Genomic DNA, 7936 nt, shown 5'->3' on the forward strand with positions numbered 1-7936 from the left:
AACTGTTGTTCTTCAAGATGTATTGTTCATGTCCATTCCAATCAGGTGTGTGTGCGTGCACAGAAGATGGAACATTTTCCCCCAGCAGTATCTGTTGGGTTGGCCCGGGCGCCCCTGGAGTGGCGCCATCATGGCGCACAATATAGGGCCCTACCAACCCACCACCCCCTCAGTTCCTTCTTGCCAGCTACTCTGACAGCGGGGTGGGAGGGTGGGTATTGGAATGGACATGGACAAAACATCTCGAAGAACAACAGTTACGAGAAGGTGAGTAGCCGTTTTAATTCTTCGAGTGCTTGTTCATGTCAATTCCAATCAGGTGACTCCCAAGCCTAAATTCAGGAGGTGGGGTTGGAGTTCAGGTATCCACTGACTGGAGCACTGCTCTACCAAACATTGCATTGTCTCTGGCCTGCTGGGTAATTGCATAATGTGCGGTGAAAGTATGTATTGAGGACCACGTCGCCACTCTGCATATTTCCCAGGTCAGGACTTGCGCCTGGAATGCTGCTGAAGAAACTTGCGCCCTAGCGGAGTGTGCTGAGAGTGGAGGGGCAGGCACCTCTGCCAGGTTATATCATTCATGGATGCAGGACATGATCCACAAGGAAATTTGTTGGGAGGAGACTGGAAGACCCTTCATCCTGTCTGCCACGGCCACAAACAGTTCAATGGACTTCCTAAACCATTTCATTCTTTCAATATAGAAGGCTAGCGCTCTGTGGACATCCAATGAGTGGAGCCTCTGCTCCCTGCCGCTCGAGTGCGGCTTAGAATAAAACACTGGGAGGAAGATGTCCTGGTTGATGTGAAACTGGGAGATAACTTTCGGGAGGAAAGCTGGATATGGCCTGAGCTGAACCTTGTCCTTATAGAACATGGTGTAAGGGGGCTCTGACGTTAGGGCCTTGAGCTCAGACACCCTCCTGGCTGAGGTTATTGCTACCAGAAATTCCGCCTTGTACGACAGGTAGAGCAGGGAACGTCACCAGCAGTTCAAAGGGCAGACCCATCAATTTGGAAAGGACCAGATGGAGGTCCCAGGTTGGGGCCGGTTGTCAGACGTGTGGATATAGCCTGTCAAGACCTTTCAAGAAACGGCTGACCACAAGGTCGGCAAACACCGACAGGCCCTCTGAGCCTGAATGGAAGGCAGAGATGGCAGCCAAGTGAACCCTTATTGACGATATGGACAGTCCCCGCTGCTTGAGATGGAGAAGGTAGTCCAGTATGAGTGGTATAGAGGCGAGCATCGGGGATGAGGGATGCTGTGCCAACCAGAATGATAATCTCTTTCACTTGGCAAGATAGGTAGACCTGCTGGAGGGTTTCCTACTGCCAAGGAGGACTTATCTAACCGGGTCTGAGCAGGAGAGCTCTGTGGGATTCAGTCATGGAGCTTCCATGCCGTGAAGTGCAGCGACTCAAGGTTCGAGTGCTGGAGACGGCTGGGATCCTGAGTTAGTAAATCCGGGAGGAGAGGCAAGGTAACTGGGGCTTCCACGGACATCTCCAGGAGGGATGTGTACCTGTGTTGGTGGGGCCAGGCTGGAGCTATCAATGTCACTGAAGCCTCTTCCCTTCATATCTTGAGGAGCACCTTGTGAACAAGAGGGATGGGCGGGAACGTGTAGAGAAGAGGGCCTCCCCCTGGGAGGAGAAACATGTCTGCGATGGAGCCCAGTCTGTGGTTCAGGAAGGAGCAAAACTGTTGGCACTTCCTGTTGCGTCGCGAACAGGTCCATCTGGGGAAACCCCCACCGTTGGAAGATGGTGTTCGCGACGTCCGGGCGTAGGAAACACTTGTGGCTGTGAAAGGACCTGCTGAGACGGTCTACAAACTCGTTCTGCACTCCAGGGAGGTACGACGCTTGCAGGTGTATCAAATGAGCTACACAGAAGTCCCACAGCATGAGGGCTTCCTGGCACAGGAGAGAGGAGCGTACACCCCCGTTTGTGGATATAGAACATTGCCGTGGTGTTGTCTGTCATGACCGATACACATCTCCCTGTCAAGTGGGCTCGGAAAGTCTGGCATGCCAGGCGCACTGCTCTCAGCTCTCTGAGACTGATGTGGAGAGCGAGTTCCACCTGAGACCAGAAGCCTTGAGTCCTGAGGTCCCCCAGATGTGCTTCCCAGCCCAGAGCTGACACATCCATCACTAGTGAGAGGGATGGCTGAAGATGGGTGAAGGGGATCCCTGCACACACTACCTGCAGGGTTGAGCCACCACTGGAGGGAGTCGAGGACCAGGCGAGGCAGAGTCACAACCTTGTCCAAACTGTCTCGAGCCGGCTGACACACCGAGGCTAGGCACGATTGGAGAGGCTGATGTCTGAGCCTGGCGTGTTGCACCACACAGGTACAAGAGGCCATGTGTCCTAGAAGCTTCAGGCAATTCCTTGGTGGGGGGAAACTGCCTAAGACTTTGAATGATGTTGCTCCGGGCTAGAAACCTCACTTCCCGGAGGTATGCCCTGACCTGTGTCAAGTCCAGGACCGCCCCTATGAACTCTATCTGCTGAACAGGGGACAGAGTCAGAGTCAATTTCCCCCTGTTCAGGAGAAGGCCCAGTTCGTCGAACGTTGTTCTTAAGAAGTCGACTTGTGCCTCCACTTTAGCCCTGGAGCAGCCCTTGATCAGCCAGTCGTCGAGGTACCTGTACCTAGCGCCTGTGTAGGAATGCGGCCATGACTGCCATGCACTTGGTAAATACACGAGGCACCACTGACAGGCCGAACTGGAGGACTGTGAACTGGTAGTGGTTGTTGCTCACCACAAGCCTGAGGTACCTTCTGTGGGAGGGTGTAATTCCTATACGAAAGTACGCGTCCTTCAAGTCAAGGGCGGCATACCAGTCCCCTGAATCTAAGAAAGGGATGATGGAGGCCAAAGAGACCATGTGGAACTTCAGTTTCCTCATGAACTTGTTGAGCTCTCGCAAGTCTAGGATGGGCCTGAGGCTGCCTTAGGCTTTCGGTATTAGGAAATATTGGGAATAGAAGCCCTTGCCCTTCAGCTCCTGAGGAACCTCTTCCACTGCCCGCAGTGAGAGGAGCGAGTGCACCTCCTGTATGAGTTGCTTGTGAGAAGGGTCTCTGAAGAGGGTCGGGGAAGGGGGATGGACGGGCAGAGAATTGGAGGAAGTAACCCTTCTCTACCATGCAGAGCACCCAGCAGTCCGATGCGATACGGGCCCATGCAGGGCAGAAAGGGGATAGTTAGGACGAGAAGATAAGGTGGGTTGGATCCAGTCCAAGTTCTGGTGCACCATCCTCGTTCGCCCCTTCAAAAGTTCTGCTTCTAGCTGGATAAAGGTTTGGACGGGCCAGAGCCCTGGCCTGAGGACGGGTGCAGCCTCTTCCTACCGCTCCTGTTTCTCTTCAGTGAGCCATCCTGCCGGTTCTGCAGTTGGTAGAACCGCAGAGGAGGTTGTGGCCTAAAATGCCTCTGCTGCACGGCGGGGGTGTGGAGGCCCAGCAATTTGAGGGTGACTCTTGAGTCTTTTAGGCTATGTAGCCTTTTATCCATCTGATCAGAAAATACAGACCCCTCAAAGGGGAAATCCAGAATAGTCTGCTGGACCTCGTAAGGCAGACCTGATACCTGGAGCCAGGAGCCCCTTCCCAAGGCAACCCCGGTAGACATCACCTGAGTGGCCGCATCAGCCCCGTCCAGAGCAGCCTGCAACGAAGCTCAGAAAACGAGCTTTCCCTCCTCCACAAGGGCTGAGAATTCAGCACGGGAGTCCTGCAGCAGCAGCTCTGAAAACTTTGCCATTGCCCTGCTACTGTATTGTAGCAGTACCTGCTGGCAATGGCCTACTGATTAGAAATGTGGAGCTGGAAGCCACCAGTGGAGTAGACCTTTCTCCCAAAAAGGTCGAGTTGTTTCCCCTCCTGATTCTTTGGGGAGGGGCCTTGTTCTGGCACTTGTGCTGGTTAGCAGCGTCCATGACCAACGAATCTGGTGGAGGATGGGTATACAAGTGCTCGTAGTGCCTGGACAGCACAAAATAGCGTCTTTCATTGCGCTTAGCTATAGGGGACAATGAAGCCAGGGTCTGCCACAAGGTTTTTGTGGTGTCAGCAAGGATCTTTACGAGGAGTGGGGCAATACGTACCGGTCCGGAGTGGCTGATGATATCCACCATTGGATCTGCGTCCTCCATTACCTCCTCCGCCTGAATGCTCAGGTCCTGGGCAACCCTCCTCAGCAATTGCTGTAGGACCCTGTTGTCCTCCAGGGCTGGGGCTACCGAAGTGCTTACCAGCGCTTCATCTGGAGAGGAGGAAGAGACCCCCGCAAGGAGTGGATGCTCTCTTCCCTCCGCACCCAAGGGGTCCTGCAGTGCTTGGGGATCGTGGGCTGGAGCTGACGCGAATGGTGTCATGGTCCTTGGTGCCAGAGCTGTATACATCGGTGCTAAGGCTGCTGGTGCTGAAGCCGGAACCGATGGTGTTGGGGCTGTCGGTGCCAAGGACGATGGCACTGATACTGCTGGGTTGGCATAGCCAACGCCGGTACAGCAGGGGTTGAGATGGTGGCAACAGGGACCGATGGAACTATCCCTGATCCTGCTGATGCCGGAGGCAGTACGTAAGTGGCTGAGGCCGCCACCGCCGCTGCCCTGGAATTCGACCCTTCACTCCACCCTTGGCAAAAGGCCCAGGGAGTCCTAAAGGGTCACTGTGCAGGGGGCTGCCACTGCACGGGCCACGGTGCCAGGTAAGGGTTCTGGTCTCATGATGATCTGGACCGTCTACTTCTACTCCTATGAGATCAATAGGAGTCTGACTCTGAGGTCTCTGAAAAGGAGGACCATGGAGGAGCAGTACTTCGAGGCGCTGAGGGTCCGCGCCTAGGGCTCGAGGCCCAACGAGGCTGCTGACCCTGTTCTGGAGCTGGGAAACGGTGCACCGGGGATGGAGATCGCCAGGCCATCATTGCGGGCTTTCCTCTGGACGGTGCTGGGAGAGCGACCAGTGCCGGCGATCTCTCCCATCTAGGTGGGGAGAATGGTGCTGTGAGCTGAAGCAGATCCCATGCTGCCTCAAATGCCTCCGGGGTCAACGGAAGGTGAAGTTGTCAGCTCGGCCTCGGTGAGTGAGAAGGGTCCGGACTCGACCGCCCTTCAACTGGGGCAGGAGTTGACGTGACCGGCTCGGGTCTCACAATGGCCAGCTCCTTGGGTCTAGCTGGGGGGGGAATGACCCCTCTCCAGCCTCCTCTTCTGCCGATAGTCCTTGCCTTTACTCAGCACTCATCCCCATGCTGACGGTGCTGGGGCAATGCATACCGAAGAGGTAGTACTCGGCGCCAGATCCACCAACCCAGAATTGGACTGGGAAGGAGTGCCGCTTCCATTAGGAGGATCTTCAGGCGCTGATCTCTATCTTTCAGTGTCCTGGGGAGAAACCCCCTGCAGATCCTACAACAATCTTTTTGATGGCTCTCCCCCAAACACTTCAAACACAAAGTGTGAGGATCACTTCTGGGCATACACTTGCTACAAACCTCACAGGCTTTGAAGCCAGGAGACTGCACTCGAGGGGAAACCCCTCCAAAGGAAACTTAAGAACTAAGTAAAGTACCTAATAACTACTTAACACTAACTACAGAACTAATTAGAACTATATACAGACTACCATATGCGCTTGTCAGGACAAGAGCAAGGGGAAGTTCCAGTTGTCACTGGCAGTAAGAAGGAACTGAGGGGGTGTGGTGGGTCAGTAGGGCCCTATATTGAGCGCCATGATGGTGCCACTCCAGGGGATGCCCAGACCGACCCAACAGATATTACTAGGGGAAAAATCTTCCAGTGCACGCACACACCTGACTGGAATTGACATGCACAAGCACTCGAAGAAGAATTGTTTGCTGTTGTTACTGCAAGTGTGATTGAAAAGGAGGTATTATGTCACCAGAATAAGAAAGTAGCTAATAGTAAATAAGTAAAGTACATTATGTTTAGAACGCTTTATATTCATGCTGAATTGCATAACTCTAAAACTGTACTATAATGAGATGCTGTAACCTTTGTATAACTCTTACTCTGTATTCTATAAGAAAGTACAACAAGGCTTGGAAAATACATAAGCCCTCGTGTATTCATGCTATGGCTGGCAACTACAGATCCTCTGTCTTACAGAATATGTATGGAGACAGATAAGAGGAAGCTTGTAAGGTTTATGGTTTTAGCCAATATCAGATACAATATTAATACACACAATATCAATATGATATATAATATCATGCATGTTTCGTACAACTATGATTTTTATTCATGTTAAGTTCTTCCCAAAATGCTTTTCACATATGTTAAGCTGTTTAATCAAGGGTAGATGTGTAGTGTTATAATTTCAGAGCTAGGTACAGAGCCATTCCAGAGGGACAGGACAAGACAAACTGTTTTATTGATGCTTAGCTAACATGCCCTGTGTACCAAACTATAGCTGGTGCAGAATGCCTCTAACGTTTTGCTAACTTCCAAAATGCTGTGCTCAAAACAAGATAAAAAACTAGTTGCAATCTGTGTTTACATGCAGGGTCTATACAGGCCTAGCAAAATGTCTTCAAAAACATGTCAAAGGAGATGGATAAGAATAATATGTTAGGTTCAAAGTCCTGCAAAGAAACACTCATCTGTTGCAAACAACCCTAATATATACAGAGGTAAAGTGAAGCTCAGATTTTGAGGCAGTAGACCAGAGGTCAGCAACGTTTGGCATGTGGCTCGCCAGGGTAAGCACCCTGGCGGGCCGGGCCAGTTTATTTACCTGTTGACACAGCAGGTTCGGCCGATCACGGCCCCCATTGGCCGCGGTTCGCTGTCCCGGGCCAATGGGGGTAGCAAGAAGCGGTGCGAGCGAGGCATGTGCTGGCCATGGCTTCCCGCCGCCCACATTGGCCCGGGACGGTGAACTGCGGACAATGGGGGCCGCGATCCGCTGAACCTGCTGCATCAGCAGGTAAATAAACTGGCCTGGCTTGCCAGGGTGCTTACCCTGGCGAGCTGCGTGCCAAACATTGCCGACCCCTGCAATAGACTGACCAACTGCACTGCTGCCTCCCAGACAGGCTGGTAACATATTGACCTTCCCTTTTGTATTATGTTGTATTAAACTTTGACTAACGAAGCTGATTAAGCCTAACTATTTGACATCTCTCGTTACCGAGCTAATCGAACCTGTAACATGACAGAAGAGCCAAGTATTGCCAACTGACATGGAGAGAATCTGCCTGCACAGGCAGCACAAACACAAAGGAATGCCTCATGGGGCTGGACAGAGACAGCCTCCATTGGACAAGAAGTGGAAAAAAGGAAGGAAAGCCCAATGGTCAGGGCACCAGTCTAGGACTTGGGAGACCTGGGGTTCAAACCCCTGCTCCATCACAAACTCCCTGTGTAACTTTGGGCAAGTCCCTTAGTCTCTCTGCGCCCCAACCCATGCACTGAGGGGTGTGTGAGGATAAATGCATTAAAGATCATGAGACATGTAGGATGCCCTCAGCCCCCCTTCTCCCACAGAACCCACCCAGGAGCTCTGCCCAATGACCTCTCCTCACTCCGTTTCACATAGCAGCCATGAATCGCAAAAGCCCTCTGCCTTAGTGAGAGGCATTCATGTGTTGGGCGAGGGCTGCTCCCGCCACTCGTGTCTCCTCCCCTCCCCTCCAGGTACTGTCCGTGGGGCATGCAGGGAGTGGGAAATGGAAGGAGCCCCCAGGGAAGCAATGGTACCCACAGCTGTCCTCTGCTCTGTGGCAGAGCATAAACGCAGTCACTGTGCATCCACTCTCCCCTGCCAGGGTGTCTCACTGTCAGCCCTGGGGCTTTGTTTTAGTACTGGGTCTCCCAGAACACAGTCACCTAGCCCAGTTGTCTTCCCCTCACCTCACTATTTGTCCCCTTCATTACTATCCCCACCCCC

The sequence above is a fragment of the Trachemys scripta genome, chromosome 9, assembly GCF_013100865.1.
Source record: "Trachemys scripta elegans isolate TJP31775 chromosome 9, CAS_Tse_1.0, whole genome shotgun sequence".
Lineage (NCBI taxonomy): Eukaryota > Metazoa > Chordata > Testudines > Emydidae > Trachemys > Trachemys scripta.